Source organism: Balaenoptera physalus (genome assembly GCF_965194825.1).
Source record: "Balaenoptera physalus genome assembly, chromosome: 1".
Classification (NCBI taxonomy): Eukaryota; Metazoa; Chordata; class Mammalia; order Artiodactyla; family Balaenopteridae; genus Balaenoptera; species Balaenoptera physalus.
This window is the reverse complement of record NC_138882.1, coordinates 134,247,967-134,268,632: the sequence shown is the minus strand read 5'-3', so window position 1 is coordinate 134,268,632 and position 20,666 is coordinate 134,247,967. Positions and strand designations below refer to the sequence as shown.

The 20,666-nt window shown below is 38.7% G+C and overlaps 1 protein-coding gene and 1 long non-coding RNA gene across 2 annotated transcripts in view; one reads left to right on the top strand and one right to left on the bottom strand.

Annotated features, from left to right (window-relative positions):
• The window catches only part of NEGR1 (neuronal growth regulator 1), an 897,772-nt gene that overhangs the window by 402,296 nt on the left and 474,810 nt on the right, over positions 1–20,666 (bottom strand). The window lies entirely within an intron of this gene.
• The window catches only part of LOC309641560, a 45,662-nt gene continuing 26,316 nt past the window's right edge, over positions 1,321–20,666 (top strand). Inside the window, exon 1 of the long non-coding RNA XR_014252691.1 lies at positions 1,321–20,666. This exon is cut by the window's right edge and continues 15,222 nt beyond it. This is a non-coding gene — a long non-coding RNA (uncharacterized lncRNA).

Sequence of the window (20,666 nt, the reverse complement as noted above, 5' to 3'; positions counted from 1 at the left end):
GTAGGAATATAAAGTCCCAGCCATTTCCCTGACATGGGATAATTCTGGTGGCTATTTTAGCTCTCGAATTTCCCCACCAGGTTAGCCAAAGCTTTTAGCAGTCGTCGCAGTTTGACATATTCCTCTGTCAAGTCCTGCTTCCTTGATCTTTCCTTTCACAGGTGTTTTTCCCTAATAAACATCTTACATTCCAAAGCCAGCATCTGCTTCCAGAGAATTGAACTTGCGACAGTCACTACCAGGAGCAAAATTGGAGATGGCAGGCTGGAAGGTGGGGTTTGGTGTTTGGAACTGGATGACATGCCACCTGGCATCACTAGTACAAGTACACACAGATGGCACCTGGGACGAAGTGGCCATCCAATTGAAACTTTCACCTCTGGTAATCTGGTGAAGCATGAGGATATATGGATAGAAGGGCACACACTAGCAAGCTGATGTTGCTACTGTTGTTGAAATGTATGGGAAAAATAATAGATGCAAAAATAACAGGGTTTGATGGCTATTGCTAGGTGCCACAGTTGCTCTATAACCATCCTGCCCAATACAATAAGCCACCAGCATGTATAGTTATTGTGAACTTGAAATTTGGCTGGACCAAACTGAGATGTGCTATATATATGTATAACAACCACACCAGATTATAAAAACTCACTACAAAGAAAATGTAAAATATCTCATTAATTTCTTATGCTGATTACAAGTTGAAATGATAATATTTTGGATTTATTGTAAATTAATTTCATCTTTTTGTTTTACTTTTTCAAATGTGACTACTAAAAATATTTGAAATTTTTTATGTGGCTCACATTATATTTCTATTGTACAATACTGCTCTATAGAAAAAAAAAAGTTTAGATTGAGTTGAAAGCTAGATGTGAAGCCAGTGGGCCTCTTTGGTTTTATACAAAGACGCTAGTATCTGCTCTAGTGAAAGGCTGGAGAAAGCTGAGGGCCCAGTTCTGGATTTAATAGTTAGACTGTATGAACATGAAAGAAGTTTAAACACCAACTAACGCCAAGGCCAGGATGGCGACATCTGGGTACATGCCCTTAAAATTTGTGACTCCCTAGGCTCTCTGAGTTTTTGGAGCCTGTGATATGGCCTACCCACCCTATTGAGAGCTTGTACCTGCTGCCAGCCCTGCTGAAAGACAGTGCTAAGTCTTCTTCCACCCAAGATAATATGTACCCACCTCAGGACCCGCCCTCCTCTCCCCTCCTGGTACTGGGCCTGAATCTGTGATAAAGCCATAGCATAACTCAACTGAAATGAGGTTGTCTGTGCCCCAAAGGAGTTGCCAGATGCAGCTAAACCTGTATTAACTGGGTTGGGGTGAGTGCATATGGGACTGGATTTCGAGGGTGGTTATTCAAAGGGGCTAGTTTATAAAATTCAATAGAGAAAGGTTTATTGACTTGGGTGTGTCCTCTAAAGATATAGGATTTAACTAGCAAGGATCCTGCTCAGAAAATCTTGTGAGCTCCCTATAAGGATGACTCCTAGAAACATGGAAAAAGTGGTGGCACATACTGAGCAAAGTTGAAATGCCAGAACTGTCACAGCAAGCTCTGAAGGAAGCGGGGAGAAGGCTTAGGGAAATGCTGGAATGGATGTTCAGTGTACAACTGGAAGACCCAGTAGAAGATCATGCTCCACATGAAGGCTGGGGGCACATACCATTTACTAAGACCATGAGGAATGTGCTAAAGGCATGGCACCAGTATCAGGAAAGGTTCAGTGGTGGCTCTCTGGACAGGACTGGAAGGAGGAGGGGCTATTACAGATCTTTGCCCACTGACAGCAGTATGGATGATAGGACCCCAAAACAATAGAGACTAAGTGGCAGTGTTTAACCACCAGAATCCAAGGGGGGTTACATTTTTGGGGTAATATATGCAATAGCAGAGTGGAAGCCAAGGAAGCCTGACCCACAGAGGTTACAGAGCTGTTGTTAATAGAATACAGCATCTTTAGGGGCATGATACACAGGCTGCCAGCAAGAGTACTACTCAGCTTGTGCCAGCAAGAAAACTCAAGGTTAGATGGCTAGGAGGGTTAGGGTAGCTATACCAATAAAAATTCATGATCCCTTGACCAATTTGCAGACCTGAGATAGTTTTCAGACAGAGGACCCATTCACTAAGGATGTGGTAAGGTCTCCAAGTGGAAGGACTTCAAAATTGTATGGTAAGTGTACATGGTAATGATGCCTCCAGTTCCTTCCCAAAGGGACGACAGCCATTTACTTGGGGAAAGCAAATACCGAGATATTTTGATGGTTGTTGGACATAGGGCTTAAGTTAACATTGATATCCAGAGACCATCATCATGGTCTCTCTGTTAGAGTGAGGACAAATAAGGGTCAGATGATAAATGAATAAGTGGAGTCTTGGTCAATGTCTACCCTATGGTATATCCACTAATGGTCATTTCTCTTATCCTTGAATATATAATCAGTAATGACACTTAGAAATTGGTGAAACACTTCTATTGGATCTTTGGTCACTGGGTAATAGCTATAATACTGGGTAAGGCCAAATGAAAGACCCTGGCCCTGTTCTCTCCACCCAATCAATAGGAAGTCAAAAACATGATTAAATCCTGAGAGGGGGATAAGGGGTGGGAGATTTGTACCACCTTTATGGATTTAAAGGATACAGGGGTATTTGTTCTCATAACATCATTATTTAATTCACCTGTCTGAACCCTAGAGAATCAAGATGAATCCTGGTAGACAACTGCAAGCTTAACCCAGTGATAGGCCCCTTGCAGCTGCCATACCGTATGTGGTATATTTGCTAGAGCAGATTAATATGGCCTCAGGAACTTTGTATGAAGCCATTATTCTGGAACATACTTTCTTTTCTATATCAATCAGAAAGACCATCAGAAACAGTTCACATTCACATGAATTGACCAACAGTATTAATTTACGGTTTTGTCCCAGACCTATGTTCACTCTTCCACTTTCTGTCATAATATAGTCTGAAGAGACCTTGACCATCTAGATAACCCATAGTACTTCATATTAATCCATTTCATTGGTGATATTATATTGATATGCCAGATGAGCAAGAGGTAATTGGCATTCTGGAGGCCTTGGTAGGACACATGCATTCCAGAGAGCGGAAGATAGAACCTGTGAAGATAAAGGGGTCTGCCATGTCCAAAACAATCTGAAGGATCCTAAGTAAAGGATACATTATTGCATCTTGCACCTTATAACACAAAGAAGGAAGTTCAATGTCCTAGTGGGTCTTTGAAAGTTCTAAAATGGAACATATTCATAAAATATTCATTCCATACCTAGAAATATATTGGTTGACACAAAAAGGTTGACACAAATCTGAGTGAAGCCCAGAACAGAAAAGGGCTCAGCGGCAGGTCCAGACTAAGGTACAACAGCTCTACCATTTGGGCTATAGAATCTGGTAGACCCTATAATGTTGGAACTATCAGTGGTGGGACAGGATAGCACATGGAATTTGGTATCCTTTGATACCACAAAGGCCCCATGCCCTAGGGGCCTGTGTTTTGATTTTGCCCAGTGGGAGAATCACAATATAGGCTCCGAGGGTGCTGAAGGAATGCCATGCCATTTGTAGTGGCAAAATTATATACCTTTTGAAAACATTTTCTGGTGTGCTACTGGGTCCTAAGAGAAACAGAGTACCTGATCATGGGATGCCATGTGGTCACTATCAGCAATTACATGATCATGAGCTTGGTTCTTTCAGATCCACCAAGTCCTAAGGATTGTTGCTGGACCTCTCCCTTCAACCATCACAAGATGGAAGTGGTACACTTGGGATGGAGCTTGAGCAGGACAGGAAGACACGAACAAGATGCAGGAGCAAATAGTTCAGAACCCCATGGTACCCAGCACTGTTATAACAGCACCCCTTCCTCAGACCACACCTAGGCCACATGGAGATGGGGTATGACCACTTGACAGAGGGGGAAATAGTCCCAGTTTGGAATATAGAAAGGTTGTCTTTGTATATGAGTCAAAAACAAAGTGACTACTCTATAGACTTAGGATACTCAGGGTACCCTTAAAAGACAGTCTGAGGGAAAATTCTCTCAATTAGTGGAGGTTTCATGCAGTGCTACGGGTCATCTACTTTGTGTGGAAAAAGAAGTGGCCCAAAAAGAGGTTAAGAGGTGGCCTATGCAAATGGCCTGGAAATAAAAGACTGGAATATTATAGACAAGGAGGGATGAGGCAGAGGCACATAGACGGACCTACGGGAATGGGCACAAAGTGAGATCTTTGTATCACATGTTAATATCCACTAGAGAACATTTACAATGGAAGAGACACTAAACAACCAACTAGATAAAATGATCTGGCTAAGCAGATTAAATGAGCCATGTGTCATTGGCCACACATGTGCTGGCACAATGGGCACATAAAGTGACCCTGATGGCAAATATGAATATTACACCCGGGTCCAAGAGCATCAGCTCTCATTTAGCAAAGCTGATCTAGCTACTATTGCTGATGTGTCCAACTGCCCACAACGGAGACCAATGCTAAGCCCCGGACTGGCACCATTTCTTCAGGGGACTTGCCACTTAATGGCAAGTTGACTGTGTTGTTTCCCTTGCATCCTGGAAAGACGAGTGGTTTGTTACCATGGCAATAGGCATCCATTCTCCATATAGGTTTGCCTTTTCTGCTCTTAGGGCCTTAGCCAGCCCCCCTATTCAAAGGCTCATAGTACATTTGAGCCACTGACATGGAACCCCACTGAGCAGGGGTACCCTTTTACAGTGAAGGAGGTACGTGACTAGCCTGATGCACTGTATCCGCTGGCTGAATCCCATAATTGACCCAGACTGCTGACCTTATGATGTGTTAGCATAGCCTTCTGAAGGCACAGCTAAAGGGCCAAGTTGCAGGCACTACTCTGAGAGGAGGGGGTACCATCCTCTAGGAGCCAGAACATGCATTGAATCAAAGCCCTTTATAATTGTGCTCTGTCACTGAATGAAAGAATACACAGGTCCAGAAATCAAGGAGCAGAATCACTTGATCCTACTCTAACTCTGTGTAGGCATGACAGCTCCCCTTGAGCACTGGAACACATGCATCAGGTTCAGGCTCAAACAACCCAGGTTTAACAAGTAATGGAGACGCTTGCCACCAGAGTCTGGATTTCTGAGTCATTGCTTTCTCCAGGATTAAACACTTCTTTACAGGATGATGGATAGTGAGTACACCCATTCTCTTCTGAAGTAAACCAAAACCCCACTAAATAGGGTACAGTTGTGCCCCAAATCTAAACAAGATAATTACAAAACTGTTCCTTAATTGAGGATGGTTTTTTCCTCCATATCCATAGTAGCCTTGCTATATTCTTTCTCTCATTCTGGTTAGAAGCAATTATGATAGGAAATAGAAGTTGAGAGGTAGAGAAACTTTAAATGTTTGGGGAATGTTTACTTTTCTATGTAAAGAAGAAAACAAACTTTGCATTTTCAGGGTGATCCTTGCTGCCAAAACTTACAGGAAATGAACTCGAGGCCTTTTATATATTTTATCCATCATTTTCTGTACACTTTTATTTTTTTTTTTTGACTTCCCAGTATCTCAGGCCTGAACTTATAAGCTATAGTAAGGACAGGTTTCCTAAATCTCAAGAAACTTACAGCCTTGAGTCAGAATTTCTAGTCAGTGTTTGGTTTCTTCTTCCATATTTCCAGAATTTTTATTTTCTTAGGAAAAACCTGTACACATAAAGTGTTGAGAAAACAGTAGCAATGATAGCAGATTTACCACTTGCCTATTTACTGCCTGCAGATTTATGGCCAATGGAGCCTATTTTGCCATCTGGGTCAAAGTCATATTTTCACTAGAAATATTTTGGTAATTTATTGCTGGCAGTTTTTACATGCAGGTGGTGATCACACAGGTTTTATGGCACTTTCATAACTGCACATCTGACTGAAGTGCATTCTTTTGTGAATGTCTACAGAAGCAGTTCGATGAAATGGAATGCATTTTATTCATTACATTTACCAGCACGGGAGGGACTCCTTTAACATAAAATGTAACCTGAGAAAGGTGCCAAGTGATCTTCCCTAGTTGTTTCCAGAGGTATGGATTTTGGTATTTAGAAAAAAAACAATTGGCTACTCTTGGACATTGAGGCTAGTGTCACCTGTACAAAGAGAATTTCAGAGTTGCTGGTAGGTATCTATTAATTTTGATGCTTTAGCCTTTGCACTTTTCTCTTTTAACACTTCTATCATTGGAAAACATGTTGCAATCTGGTATTTTGTTTTTTGTGGGTTTTTTGTTTGTTTGTTTTTTGTTAATTTCATAGACACATTGTAAAGGAGAGACATGATTATATAAGAGTTATTGGAGAATGAAAAAAAAGACCCAAAATAAGGAGACCATTAGAACTTACTTCCAATGTAAGTTCTATAACCTGAGAGTATTATAGTCTCACCTAACCGCCCTGAGCCTCAGTTTTCTCTTTTGTAAATGGAGGAAGGTGGTGATAATAGAAAGTACATATTTTTAAAAAATTTAAATATAATTTACATGCACAGATCTTAAGTATTAAACACAGTGAATTTTGGCATGTGTACAATTCTGTGTAACCATCATCCAAAACAAGATATAGAACATTTCCATCACCCCAGAAAATTTAATCATGCCCCTTTCCAGTATACCCCTGGCCCTGTCCACGCACATAAGAAGCAATCACTTTCTGATTTCTGTTATCATAGATCAGTTTTGCATATTCTTTTACTTCGTATAAATAGAATCATTTAGTTTCTTTTGCTCAGTATAGTGTCTGTAAAATTTGTCCATGCTGCATGCATCATTCATTTGTTCTTTACTATCGCTGAGTAGTATTCCAATCACGAATATACAACAACTTGTTTATCCATTCTCCTGTTTATGGATATTTGGGTTATTTTCAATTTTTGACTTTTACGAGTTAGCTTGTTATGAACATTCATATATAAGTCTTTTGTGAACATACATTTTCATTTCTCCTGAGTACATGTCTAGGTGTGGAATTTCTGCAAAATGAGATTTACGTGTGTTTAACTTGATAAGAAACTACCAAAACAGTTCTCAAAAACGGTGCTACCATTTTATACTCTCAGCAGCAGTTCTACTGACTCTACATCTACACCTACACTTGGTATTATGAGTTTTTTTTTAGTCATTCTAGGGGGTATGAAATTGTATCTCATGATTGCTTTGATTCGCATTTTCTAGATGACTGATGAGGCTGAGCTTCTTTTCACTGTAAACCACATAGAACTTAGACCTGGCTTAAATCTCCTTCAGAAAACAGTCTAATTTATAGTCTCTTCCTTGTTTTCCCATGGTATTTTATAACTCGCCTATGTAACTTTTAAAAACTGCACATGCTTTAGTCCTACTTGCAAACATTTTAATTCAGAAGATCTGGCATAAGGCCTAGGAATATGATTCTGATTCACAAATGAACCACTGGATTATGCTCTAGGTGTAAGACAGGTTTTTTTTAATACTACTAATCTATTTATTAGATCATAAAAAAGGCAATATAGAATGATAGTTAAGAGCAAAGATGTTAGAATAAAGAAGACTAAACATTGGCTCCTAGTTCCCACTTACTGCCTATGGATTTTGGTCAAGTTACATAATCTCTCTAAATCTCAGGTTCTTCATCTATAAATTGAGGGTAATTACAATGCTTAACCCATAGGGTTGTGAAGAGGATCAAATGTGATAACGAATGTAAAATGGTTACCATTGTGCCAAACTCATGATAAACACTCAATCCTCATTAGAAGGAAGGAGAAAAATGTGAGAACATTGTGAAGAAGAAGTTAAAGAAATCCGAACACCTAATGTTAGTATTTGGATATTATCCCCTTTACTACTACTCTTTAACCTAATCATTTACTTCAGATAATCTTCCAAAAAGTTTTCTTACTTTGTTTCACCTTCCTTTCACCTATAGAATTTTTTTGGATTGAAACGTTGCACCAGGTGTTGGCATTCTCTATTTTCATGAACCTGGTGTGTGATGGTGTAGTAGGTGTGTTTCTGCCAAGCTGTTCACCTTACTCCAGTGCAAGTTCATGACCGCTGGTTTCCTCCTCAGTTCCCTGTTCCTGTCTAATGCTCCAGTCTAAAATTGGCTGGTCCTTTTTTCTGGATTCTCATCTTTGTTTTCCCTTCCCTTCATACATTAAATGAAAATATACAATCAAGCGTGCTCTCTCCTTTCTTTCTCTATTTTTTCCATCTAGGTATCTATATATCTTCACTCCATTAGCACTCCCATGATGATATTTTTAATTATCAGCATAAAGTTTACCTTTCCTACCACAACAACCATGGTTCTACCTACTAATCACTGCATTCACTAAATCTATTCTCTCCTTTTTAATGAAAACATCTGTTTTACACAATTCAGATTCTGCTTCTGGTTTTTTGTTTGTTTTGCTTTGTTTTCTTTGGTTTTGCAAATCAGTGGTAGTTTCCTACTTAAATGGGCCTTTCTTCCTTTATCTGAGCAATTAGTAATCAACATGACATACACTCTCTAAAATGAAGTATAAGATTTTCATTTCCTTAAGATTATATGTGAGCCAATGTAAAAGTAAAGAAGAAAGATTTTCCCCTTTTCCCTGTGAAGAGGAGTGTGTTAACAATGTCTTGGTTTCAACCTCACAATAGAGTTGTCTGTTATTTATTTGTATTGGCACAGTGGTTGAGAATCTGCCTGCCAATGCAGGGGACACGGGTTCGAGCTCTGGTCTGGGAAGATCCCACATGCCGCGGAGCAACTAGGCCCGTGAGCCACAACTACTGAGCCTGCGCGTCTGGAGCCTGTGCTCCGCAACAAGAGAGGCCGCGATAGTGAGAGGCCCGTGCACCGCGATGAAGAGTGGCCCCCGCTTGCCGGAACTAGAGAAAGCCCTCGCACAGAAACGAAGACCCAACACAGCCAAAATATTAAAAAATATAAAAATAAATTAAAAAAAAAAAGTACACAGCCCCACAAAAAAAAATTTTTGAATTGTTAAAACTTTTTGCTTATGAGGAGGGCAGGGTTAGCTACTTACCTACATAACTGTAGTTCTAAAATATCAAGATAGAATGGCTCTCTTAATGGAATGCTTTTGAATGCAGACCTAAGAATACTGACAAAGGTAAAAAGAAGTCTACATTAAAGTAAATGTAGATTTGTCTATTAATAACATTTTATTAATAATATCAGTCAACATCCATTTAGTGAAGAAAGGTGAAAATAACTAACTTTTATTAATAGGGCCTTTAGCAAGCTACTGCTTTTAAGCTTATATTTTGCTCAGATCAGTTTCCACTATTATTAGTTTTTCTCCTTTTCTCCTTTCCTCCTTTGACATACAGGACACTCGTGGTGAAATCCAGCTGGGTATTACTGCTCAGTAAATATCCAATAATTATTAGAAGAGTAAGGAAGCTTTTATTTTTGTTTTCTATTTTATGTATTCAAGAAATGGAGCAGAGAAGAACTATCATAAAGATATGAACTAAACATTTTGGGATAATTGGAATGGAATAAATAATTGGTAATTATTACTCTGTATTATAATTTTTTACCTCTCTTACTCTCCAACTCTGTAAATTTCAGAGCAAGACTGTGTGTGTGTATGTGTGTGTGTCAATGTGTTTAATTCACTTTTCCGCTTATTGTTAGTACTCAATAAATGTTTAAAAATTTTTTTAGTACTGAATTAGTTCTATTTTTCACTCATTTATATGGAAGGAAAGGGTAGGAATAGAAGACGAAGAAAAAAGACAAAATAAAGAGAAAAGAACAGTTGTATTTTGGGGCTCCACGAGAACAATGGAGAAACACACCCTGTTGTTGTTACATAGGCTCTTGACCTTTTCTTTTTCTCTTACTACCAAAGATAGTTTTTCCTTCCTTTCCTCTCCTTTATTTCTTTTTTTTTTCAAATGTTCACCTATACAGTCCACACAGCTCCCCACAATTCCACTCTGTCTTTTCACTCTTCTAATGAGTATGTTGGTCATGTCTGTGGGATACAAGTCCACATTGCTTCATATTTCCCAGTAACCTGTGTCTATTACCATCAGAGACCAAATTCTTGAGATTCTAACTTTCTAGCAAAGTACACCTGCTGTCCTGCACTCCACAGGAGCTGCTGTTTGTTCTGATTCTGTGTCATTATTTATTGCCTTCAGAGTGAGCTGTGCTCCTTCAAGGAAAAAAGGTTTGGCTTATGTTTTCCTCCCAATCAATGCATGATGAATACTACCGATGGCTGAGTGATGAGATGTGGCTGAGGTCCGAAAGGCAAGGGCCTGTGTGTGTGTTTCAGGGCAGGTTCCGCTCACAGAGAGGGAGGAGGGAAACATGATCACATTTGGAAATTGTATAACATAGTATAGTTTAGCCCTCCTTTCTCATCTCACAGTCTATTGCTATTTTCTGTAGTCTGAATCCAAATTAACTCGGCAACAAGCCTTCAGCGTACTTTGTGATTGAAAAAAAAATGATTCCTGACTTTGGAGGATACAGAAGTTTGTCTAGATCTGGCTGTTATGTAAAATTAAACTGAAATCAATTAGAATTAAATCCCCAGAGGTGTTTTGTCATACCATAAGTTCCTTTTAGTTTCTTTTCAATGAAAAATTAAACTGAAATCTTCATTTCTTCTGAGGTTGAACAAATACTGGATCCAGCATATCTCTGGCATCACCAAGCAGTAAGTAAGACTCTGTTACATTTCCAGCAATACTCCAAATCTCAATGCAATAAGCTCCTATCAATTTGATGAGGCAGACAGCTACTCTTTTTCAGAGATACCACACTCCAATTATTTCTGGCAAGGGGTTCTGATATATAATCAGAGTGGCTGCCTCCAGCTCTGCAATACCTCAGCTCTAGATTCTGAATTTCAAAACAACCTTTTGGTCTCTTGACCTCTGGTTTGCCCCGTAACTGGGTGTGTATTTCCATCAAAATACTAACAACCAAAGTGTTATGGCTCAAATGTTTGTGTTCCCCCAAATTCATATATTGGAATCCTAACCTCCAGTGTGATGGTAGTAGGAGGTGGTGCCTCTGGGAGATAATTAGGTCATAAAAATGGATCACTCATGAGTGGAATTAGTGCCCTTACAGCAAGAGACAGCAAAGAGTTTGCTTCTTCTCTCTCTCTGCTTTGTTTATGGCAGGATACAGCAAGAAAGACAGCCATCTACAAACCAGGAAGAGAGCTCTCACTAGAATCTGACTGTGTTAGCACCCTGATCTCGGACTTCCAGCCTCCAGAACTATTAGAAATAAATTTCTGTAGTTTATAAACCACCTGGTCTATGGTATTTTATTATAGCAGCCTAAGCTAAGAAACATAGCCAGCAGGGAAAAATCTCTGCTTCCTTTAACATGCTCTTTCCAAGAAGGGGGATTTCACAATCTAGTTTTGGGGTCCACAATGAAATGCATAGTTCTATTCTTGATATTGCAGCAAAATCCTTCCCAAGGCAGTGGGGTCAAAGAAATGTCAGGCACAGCCTTTTATTACCCAGATCTCTACTTTCCCTAATAGTTCCACTTACAGCCTGCCCAGCATTAGGGGACTTTTCTTTCAGGAAACTTAATTATATTTTCCTCTAGTCTAATCGTCTTTAAAGACATCAGCCCAACAAAAAAATGTTCATACAAATCAACCTCAACTGTGGGCTAAATTCAAATTCCCTTCTACAGTAGCATGGACCCCCTATAGATCAAAGAATATGACTGGATATCTATGCCAGGTCTCCAAACATTTCAAGACACACAAAGGACCTTTGAAGGCATAGTGGAGTATTATCTAACTAAGTTTTATCTCTGACTCATTTATTTATTATTTCATTCATTCATACAACAGACATTTACTGCATATCTATTGGGTGTCAGGTACTGCTCTAGACTAAGAGTTGAAAACAATTTTTTCTGTAAAGGGCCTGATAGTAAATATATTTGGCTTTGTGGGCCATAAAGTCTGTTGCAACTATTCCGTTTTGCTTATTGTAGCACAAGAACAGCCATAGATAATATATAAACTAATGGGAGTGGCTATGTTCAAAAGAAAATAAAGGGGTTCGGGGAATGTTTCTATGGGAAGGTTTGAAATGTCATTCCATTAGGATACTTCTCTACTTTATTCCACACTGATATTGCCCTCTACACCACTATTAAGTTAGCTCTTAGTCGTTATAATTTGGTCCTTGACTCTGCATTATGTATAGAATTACGTGTTATGGAAAAACAATTGCATAAGCCAAATTTCTGGCTTTAAAAAGATCACACCATAGTTGCAGGGAAAAACTGTACCATTAGCATCATTTGAATCTAAGTGTTCTGGAGATACCTGTTAAATTAGGAAACATTTCTAAAGACTGACTCCACACTTTTCAAAGCAGCCTTAACCATGAGCCAATTACATGGACCAATGAAAATAAAATATACAGTAGTCTTCTTTGATTTGCTAGGCCCATATATAAAGAAATAAAGAGAGAAACAGTATTCTATCTTTTAGGACAGTGTTTTAGCTCAGCCAATAGTTACTGTGATAAGACATTGGAATCATGTGCTCTAGAAGCCTAAACATTCAAATCACCAGATTCTCAGTTACCAGCCCTGTCACAGGATCAAAGACACTATCAAAGGGTCAAAGGGCTAGTAAGGTATGATTTCTGCCTCTAAGGAGCTTTGGTGGGTGGGTAGGGGGGAACAGTTACAAATAAAATATTGTTCATGAATATTCTTTTATGCTGGGGCCTGGCATGTTAGTCATTGCATTCTGCATCTTCAGATACCTGGCATATTGCTAAACTTCTCTTCTGGTTTAGAGTTAAGCATTTAGAGAAGGGAGAGATTTATTAAATACGTTAACAAGTTTTCACTGAGAACTTACTAAGAGTCAAATTCTTTTGGGCACGTGGGGCTACAAGGTTGCACAAGAAAGATTGTCTTCTGTCATCAGAAGGCTCATAATTGAGTGTGAGACACAATCATGTGAGTAGACAATTATAGCACACTGTGATAGGTGCTGTGACAGAGTACTAATGGGTGCTACAGAAGCACAGAGGATGTGAGTGGGGGCTAAAGCCACTTCTCTAACCACTCCAGTTAGAGAAGACTGGAGAAATGGAACTTGTGTTGGTTCCTACCTTAGTAGGAGTTTCTACAAGAGAGGGATTACCAAGGAAATTTGGAGTTGGAAGAAAAACATAAAAAAAGGCAATTAGACAGGAATGAACATGCTATTTGTGAGTGTGGTGTCCACGGAGTGCTCTGGGATGAGTGGGAGCCCTGGTTTGAAGGGAGTAAGACATGCCAGTTAGAAGGTGTTTTATAAGATGGTCAAGAGGGAACAACTCTATGCTATTGAACAAGAAATAACGGAAGGAACGTAGGGCTTTAGGAAACTGGACTGGAATAAATATGCAAGATGGATTAGAGATGGTAGAGACTAGAGTGAGAGAAAGCAACTGAGCATCCCTGCAATCATCACTAGCCTGGATTGGCGTGGCAGTAACGGAAAAGGAGAGGAAGGCAGAAGCTGAAAGACGATTCAAAGGAAGAAACGACAGGATGCAGTGACAGATTGAACACTAGGTTCGAATGAGAGGGAAGAGTAAAAGATAGTCTGGAAAAATGGTGATACCCGTGACAGAATCAACATAGCACTGCGAACTGAAAACCAGACGATCAAAGTGACAATACCGCTTGTGCCATATGTCTGAAAGCTCTTCATCAGAGACACAAAGCTGAGAGGAAAGTTGTCTCTAGATTTTTCTTGCTCAGGAGTCTATGGGTAAATGACGAACTTCACAAAAAGAAGTCCCCTAAGGCACTAGCTGATGTGACCTCGTGTGTCAAACCAAATTAAAGACCCACAGAGTGAGGGTCAGCTCTGATGTCTATACAATTTAGAACTGCAAATAGACATCACATTCTCCTTGTGAAGTTTCATACAGGTCACCTATAAACCATAATAAAACATCAAATAACAATGCTTGGTAGGCCTTCAATAAAGATTTGTTGAACTGGACTGAGGAAAAGGGGGTTAACAACAAGTCAGTGGGGATGAGGTCTAACTCTTTAACACTGCACACCGCGAGAGCAGAGTGGAGAAAGAACAGCTTTAATGAATCACAAGCCCAATGCCCACTTAGGCAAAATGGGATGGCATCTTCTGAAACTCAGGTGTTAAGTGCATTGCAATGACTCCATGGAGAATTTCAATCAGGAAAGCCCATCACATCTGGAATTTGTTTCCTGTTTTTACTCTATTTACATGGTTGGGTTTGAGTAAGTGGTCTTGACTACAAACAACACGTTAAGAACATGTAGTGTTATCATATAACTGGGCATCTATGTATTTGTGAACTCAAAGTGGAAAGAACCAGTTATTCCTTGGGCTCTGAGGTCACGCTGATACATGGGGATAAAAGCATCATGTAAAACAGATCTGGAGACATGATACAGAGGGACTGCATTTTCTCTTCAACCAGTAAAGAGAATTTTTTTGTTTTCCTTGACATACGCTACTATTTTTGAGATCATCAGAAAATAGAATTCTTATTGTTCACTCGGTATTTATTCACAGTAATATAAGTCAAATACTGTAGAAACATTTTTTTTTAACCTGAGAAAAGTACTCCTTGTGCCTGGCAGTGACAAGGTGTTGGGACTTTTCTTTGTAATAGGAAAATAAATTAGATCTTGTAAAATTCTGAGTCAGACCCTTTTGTTTTCTGAAGACAAATACCATTAACTCCTACCAATGGTTCCTTCTCAGGAGTTAGAAAGAGAAAATTACACACTGTGAGAGAAAAGAAAATTTGTTTCTCCATGTTTGGTCAAGCCTAGAATTCTCTACAGAGAGAAACTTTCTGGAAGAAGCTAGTGTTTTCATGAGCAAGAAACCAGAGCTGCATACCAAACAAACGGCAAATGCCGTTTTGAGCTGGTGGCTCTAGCCTGCTGGTACTTGGTGTGATTCCCGGTTCTGCCTATGGTGGTATATAAAGCTGGGTCGATCTTTCAGTATGTGACTTGGGCTTACCGCTGTACTATACCTGGCGTTATAAAACAGTTGCAACAGATTTCTACTGCCTTCTCTACAGAGTGGGTTGAAAAAACTTGGTTCCAAGTACCACTCTTAGTATGCTTAATTATTTTGACAAATTGTTTTAGAACTTTATGTGCACTTCCCTTCAGATCCATTGCATTCTCACTGCAGTGTAAGTATAGCATTTAAACTAGGACGTTTGTAATTAGTCTGCATCCTTATGAATAACTTGCCTTATTCTGCCTAAATTGTTCAGCTTAGAGTTGTTTCTTAAATCTTAGATTCTTTTTAAATTAATTGTATAACAGTGCCGAGCACAGGGCCTAGCATATGGCAGGCACTTAATAAATGTTTGTTGAATAAATAAATTAGTTTTGCTTCAGTCTTGGATTTTGGCCTATCTTTTTATAATGTTAACCAAATAAACTGGCTTGTGTTGGAATGTGAAGCCACCTCCACGGCTGTTGAATCAAGGCAAGTTCATAAAACTTGCCCTGATTCATGATTTAAAGATTTGAATTGAACGTAAGGAGAAATTTTTATCTAGATCTTCATTAACTGACAATTGCTTAACTTGTTCCCTTCTCAGAGGAGCAAGACCTGGGCATAAAGTCAAAACTGCAGAGTAAATACTGGCTCTCACCATCACTGTGTTGCTAAAAAAGAGCTTTGTTATCTCTGAAATGTTAATAATACTTACCAAACAGCGTTAAGATTTTAGGAGATAACACATAGGGAACACTTATCTATTGCTGCATAAAATACACTCAAAACTTAGCGGCTTATTTACTTTTGCTCACAAGTTTATGAAACATCTGGGCAGTTCTGCTGATTAAGGCCAGGCTTGGCTGGTTTCAACAAGGCTTTCTCAGGGTCTTTGCTTGGCAGTTGGCTAGCTGCCAGGGAGGGTACCAAGGATAATGGGGCTATGCATTTCCATCAACCTTTTCTCATGGTGCGGTAGAGGTTTCGAGACAGAGAACAAATAAATGCCCTGGGTCCTCTTGAAATCAAAACTCAGAAATGGCATAATGTTGCTTCTGCCACATTCTATTGGTCAAAGCAAGGAACAAGGGCAGCAAAGATGCAAGGACTGGGAAAATAGATTCTATCTCTTCACGCGAAAAACTACAAAATCACATTGCAAAGGGGCAAGGACAGTAGAGACCTGTGGCTATTTTTGCAATCTACCACAACATAAATAATTGTTACCATAGGACTTGTATATGTGCGTTTAATAAATGGCATTTATTGTTATTATTAACCTACAACCTATGCTTCCTTGTTAGCCTTTTTCTTTCACTCTCACCTCATCCTTTTATGCATTCAATTCCATGATTGTACCAAAAGAGGTCAGTTGATTAAGAAAACCACTCTGGAGACTTCCCTGATGGCGCAGTGCGTTAAGAATCTGCCTGCCAATGCAGGGGACACAGGTTTGAGCCCTGGTCCGGGAAGATCCCACATGCCACAGAGCAACTAAGCCCGTGCGTCACAACTACTGAGCCTGCGCTCTAGAGCCGGTGAGCCACCATTACTGATCCCACGTGCCACAACTACTGAAGCCTGCGTGCCTACAGTCCGTGCTCCACAACAAGAGAAGCCACCGCAATGAGAAGCCCGCGCACCGCAATGAAGAGTAGCCCCCGCTCGCCTCAACTAAAGAAAGCCCGCGTGCAGCAACAAAGACCCAACGCAGACAAAAATTTAAAAAAAAGAAAACCACTCTAGTTATGCCCTCTGTTGTACCCCCAACCTCACCACTTCAGAAAGCTATTACAGGACAACCTATACCCACAAGGGATGACTCTTGTAACTTTCTTTAATCCTTCAGTTTCTGAATCTTCCAATTCACTGTTGAAGCCAAGGGAGGCATAATGGTATAATGGTTAAACAATAGCCTCTAGATTTAGACGACTTTGGTTTGAATCATGACTGCCAATTTACAACGATGTGACCTTGAGCTAGTTAGTTTATCTCTTTTTATTTAAGTTTTCTTAACTCTGAAATGGAGTTACTGAGTTACTGAGAAGTTTAAATGAGATTTTATACATATATCTGTGCCTGATATATAGTGAGCCTGGTGTGTGTGTGTGTGTGTGTGTGTGTGTGTGTGTGTTACATTTAATTATTTATTTCAGTGAGGAATAAAATTATGAGTTAGGCCTCTCAGATAATTAGCAGACCACAAGGCAAAGTTTGTGTTGGGTGGCTGACTAGGCTCACTTATTTTCTTTTTTTTTTTTTCTTTTACATTTATTTATTTATTTATGGCTGTGTTTGGTCTTCATTGCTGTGCACAGGCTTTCTCTAGTTGCGGTGAGAGGGGGCTGCTCTTCGTTGCGGTGCGCAGGCTTCTCATTGTGGTGGCTTCTCTTGTTACACAGTATGGGCTCTAGGTGTGCGGGCTTCAGTAGTTATGGCACGTGGGCTCAGGAGTTGTGGCCCGCGGGCTCTAGAGCGCAGGCTCAGTAGTTGTGGCGCACGGGCTTAGCTGCTCCGCAGCATGTGGGATCTTCCCGGACCAGGGCACAAACCCATGTCCCCTGCATTGGCAGGTCAATTCTTAACCACTGCACCACCAGAGAAGCCCTAGGCTCACTTATTTTCTCACACTGTCCCCATCTCCTGGTCTCTGACTATATACCACATTATTGAATTTTGAGTTAAACTCAATTAGACAAAATCTGTGAATGTTAAATCTACATATGCTATCTTGAGGGACTTCTAAGCAGGTAATGAGAGTTTATTTTTCTTCATCTTGTACTATGCTATTTTATTAGGTTTTATCATTCACAAAGTCCTATTTTCTATTTTCATTGTCTTATAAAACCCTTTCCTCTGGTGAGGCCATAGAAAAGGATTAACTGTACAATTAGATAGCTGTTTTATACATATATGTGTGTGTGTGTATATATATCTATATATATCTATATCTATATATATCTATATATCTGCCCTGATAACACAAGGAACTTTGAGAAATTATTCTTCCTCAAGAGTAGTGAAATACAACATTAACCAAAATTATTTTAAGTCAATACTCAGCATAGGCACAGTTTGGGAAAACAGTGCAAGCTGATGAAACGTTATTTCTTCTAGTGTATATCAAGACTACCTCAGAAAAAATTAGGACTACAGAGATCCAATTTTTAAAAAAGAAAGAAAAGAAAATTCCTACATGAAAAAGCTTATTACTCTAATCTAAACAATATTACACTAATATTTTTGCCAACAGTTTAATACACATTAATATACAACATTTTAATATATAGTACTCCTTGCTGTTGTCAAACCAAGAGCAAGAAACAAAATCTAACCAATGCCTGACTCCCTCTGTGTCATGCATTATTACCCTCCACTGAGAGGGTAATCTGAGAAAAAGATTATCACAAAATCAGACATGATGATTAAATCCCCTGTGGAGGAACATAGCTGTATTTAGCAACATTTCTAAGAAGGAAAGGAAGAAAGGGAGGAAAGGAAGGAGGGAGAAAAACAGAAATAAATGTTGTACCTCACTGTATTCAGCAAAAGTTGAATTCTACCAAACTCATCCATGTGCGAGTATACTGAATAAAGAGCTGCCTGATCTAGTGTCTTCTGTGGTTAAGTAGCCCCATCCTCTAGATTTCCATCCTCCACCAATACTAACCTATCCACAGGCAACTCTATGATTAGCAATTCCAAGGGGCCTCTATAAGCCTGCTTTGGAATTGCTATGATGAGTATCTGATAAAAAATAGTAGCAATAATACTAACTTCATTTATAAAAGGACTTCTATATATGTCTGACACCACTACTCTAGGTATGTTACTTATACTTGTTCTTAACAATAGTCTAGTAGATATTATTCCAATATTACATATAGGAAAGAGTCACAGTTGGCCAGCTGATAAGAGTAGGACCTAGATTCAAATACAGGTTTCTCTCAGTCCAGACCTTATGCTCTTATTATAAAAATTCTGGAAAACTGACATTATATTTCTCTTCAGCCTCCTTTTCGCTTGAAATACATTCATTTTTTATCTTTTTCAGAACGGTCACTCTTGTTTGTTGTCCTCTTGTTAACACTCTCCACAGTTTCTGAATCTCTGTTTAATAATAGGCCCCTGATTAAACACAACACTCTACTGATCCTATATTAAGTAAAGAGTAGATAGCCTTATGTTTCCTTCATGAAATGTTCTTTTAAGATTCCTGAATATACAATTGCAATGCCCTCTCTGCTCCCGCCACTGGCACAACCCTAATTAACATCCCTTTAAACCAGTAAAGCAAGGTCCATGGAATACATATTGAGTTATTGTTAATCACTCACAACTGGATGCTCATCTAATTAGAAAAATACTGAAATATATAATCTAGTTCTCTCATTTCTTTTCTGGATAAATCAATAGGAAGAACATTTTAAAAGTAAGATGAGTTTGGATTCTCCTTGATGTTCTAAACATATTAATGTCAGAAAAGGCCATTAAATAAGACTGACAGGATTTATTTTTCTAAAAGTTTTATAATCCCTGGAGAGTATCCCCTTCATTCACATTATTTGACATGCATTTATGAGAAAATATGATCTTATTTTCCCAGTTTCTATGGTCTACTCTTTCTTTTTTCATCCAAAGTAGTATATATTTAATATATGTATTTTGAAAAAGTTACCTTTACAAAAATCATATGTATATGCTTTTGAGAAAAATACTTGCTTTAAAAGAAAATGAATTTGGGTAATATAAATAACCCAGAGGTTAGACACTAAGGGGAAAATAGTAATGTTCTACCATGTAGGTAAAATGCAACATAAATTATTTTTTAAATATAACCTTATAAGAAAGCACACGATTTTATTATTTTGGGAGTTATGTACACTTTTGAGAATAAGTTGTAACACTATGAATGAACCCTTTCTATAAAAAATGCATTTATGCATATATACAAAACCATTAGGGGAAAATCATTATTCATGCCAAATAAAGAACTCCTAGTTTTGATGAAGGTAAAATCATTGGTATGTTAGGATCCTGAGAATCCCATTGGGAAGTATTTAGGTCATCATAGAAGGTTATATTTAGCTTACTGATGAGCTAAACGTCAAATATAAAGGCATATTGTGAGTCTTTGGCAGTGAGTGTGAAGTGTTTTGTTTCATTCAGAGTAGTCTTGAACTCTACTCTGTTAAACATCTTCATAAATGATCTGCAGTTGGTTGTTAATGACATTAATTAAATTCTCAGATGAGAGAGGATATCAAGCAATGAGACATCATACAATAGTACAAAAAGCCTAGAAAAAATGGCCTGAAATTAATCAAATGAGATTTAATCTTGAATTGCAAAGGCCAGTATTTGATTAAAAAATAGATCCAATAAAAGTTGAAGTAAAATTAAAAATCAGTTTCAATAAAGAGATATTTCCAATAGTTAATATAAAGTTGATTTGATATTCTGTAATGGGCTTTGAGAAAATGCAAGCTGCTTTAAAAATAGAAATGAATATGAAATTTTCATAGCAATCATCACCTAAAAAATTCCAGTGGCTGTCTGATCACATTGAGAAAAC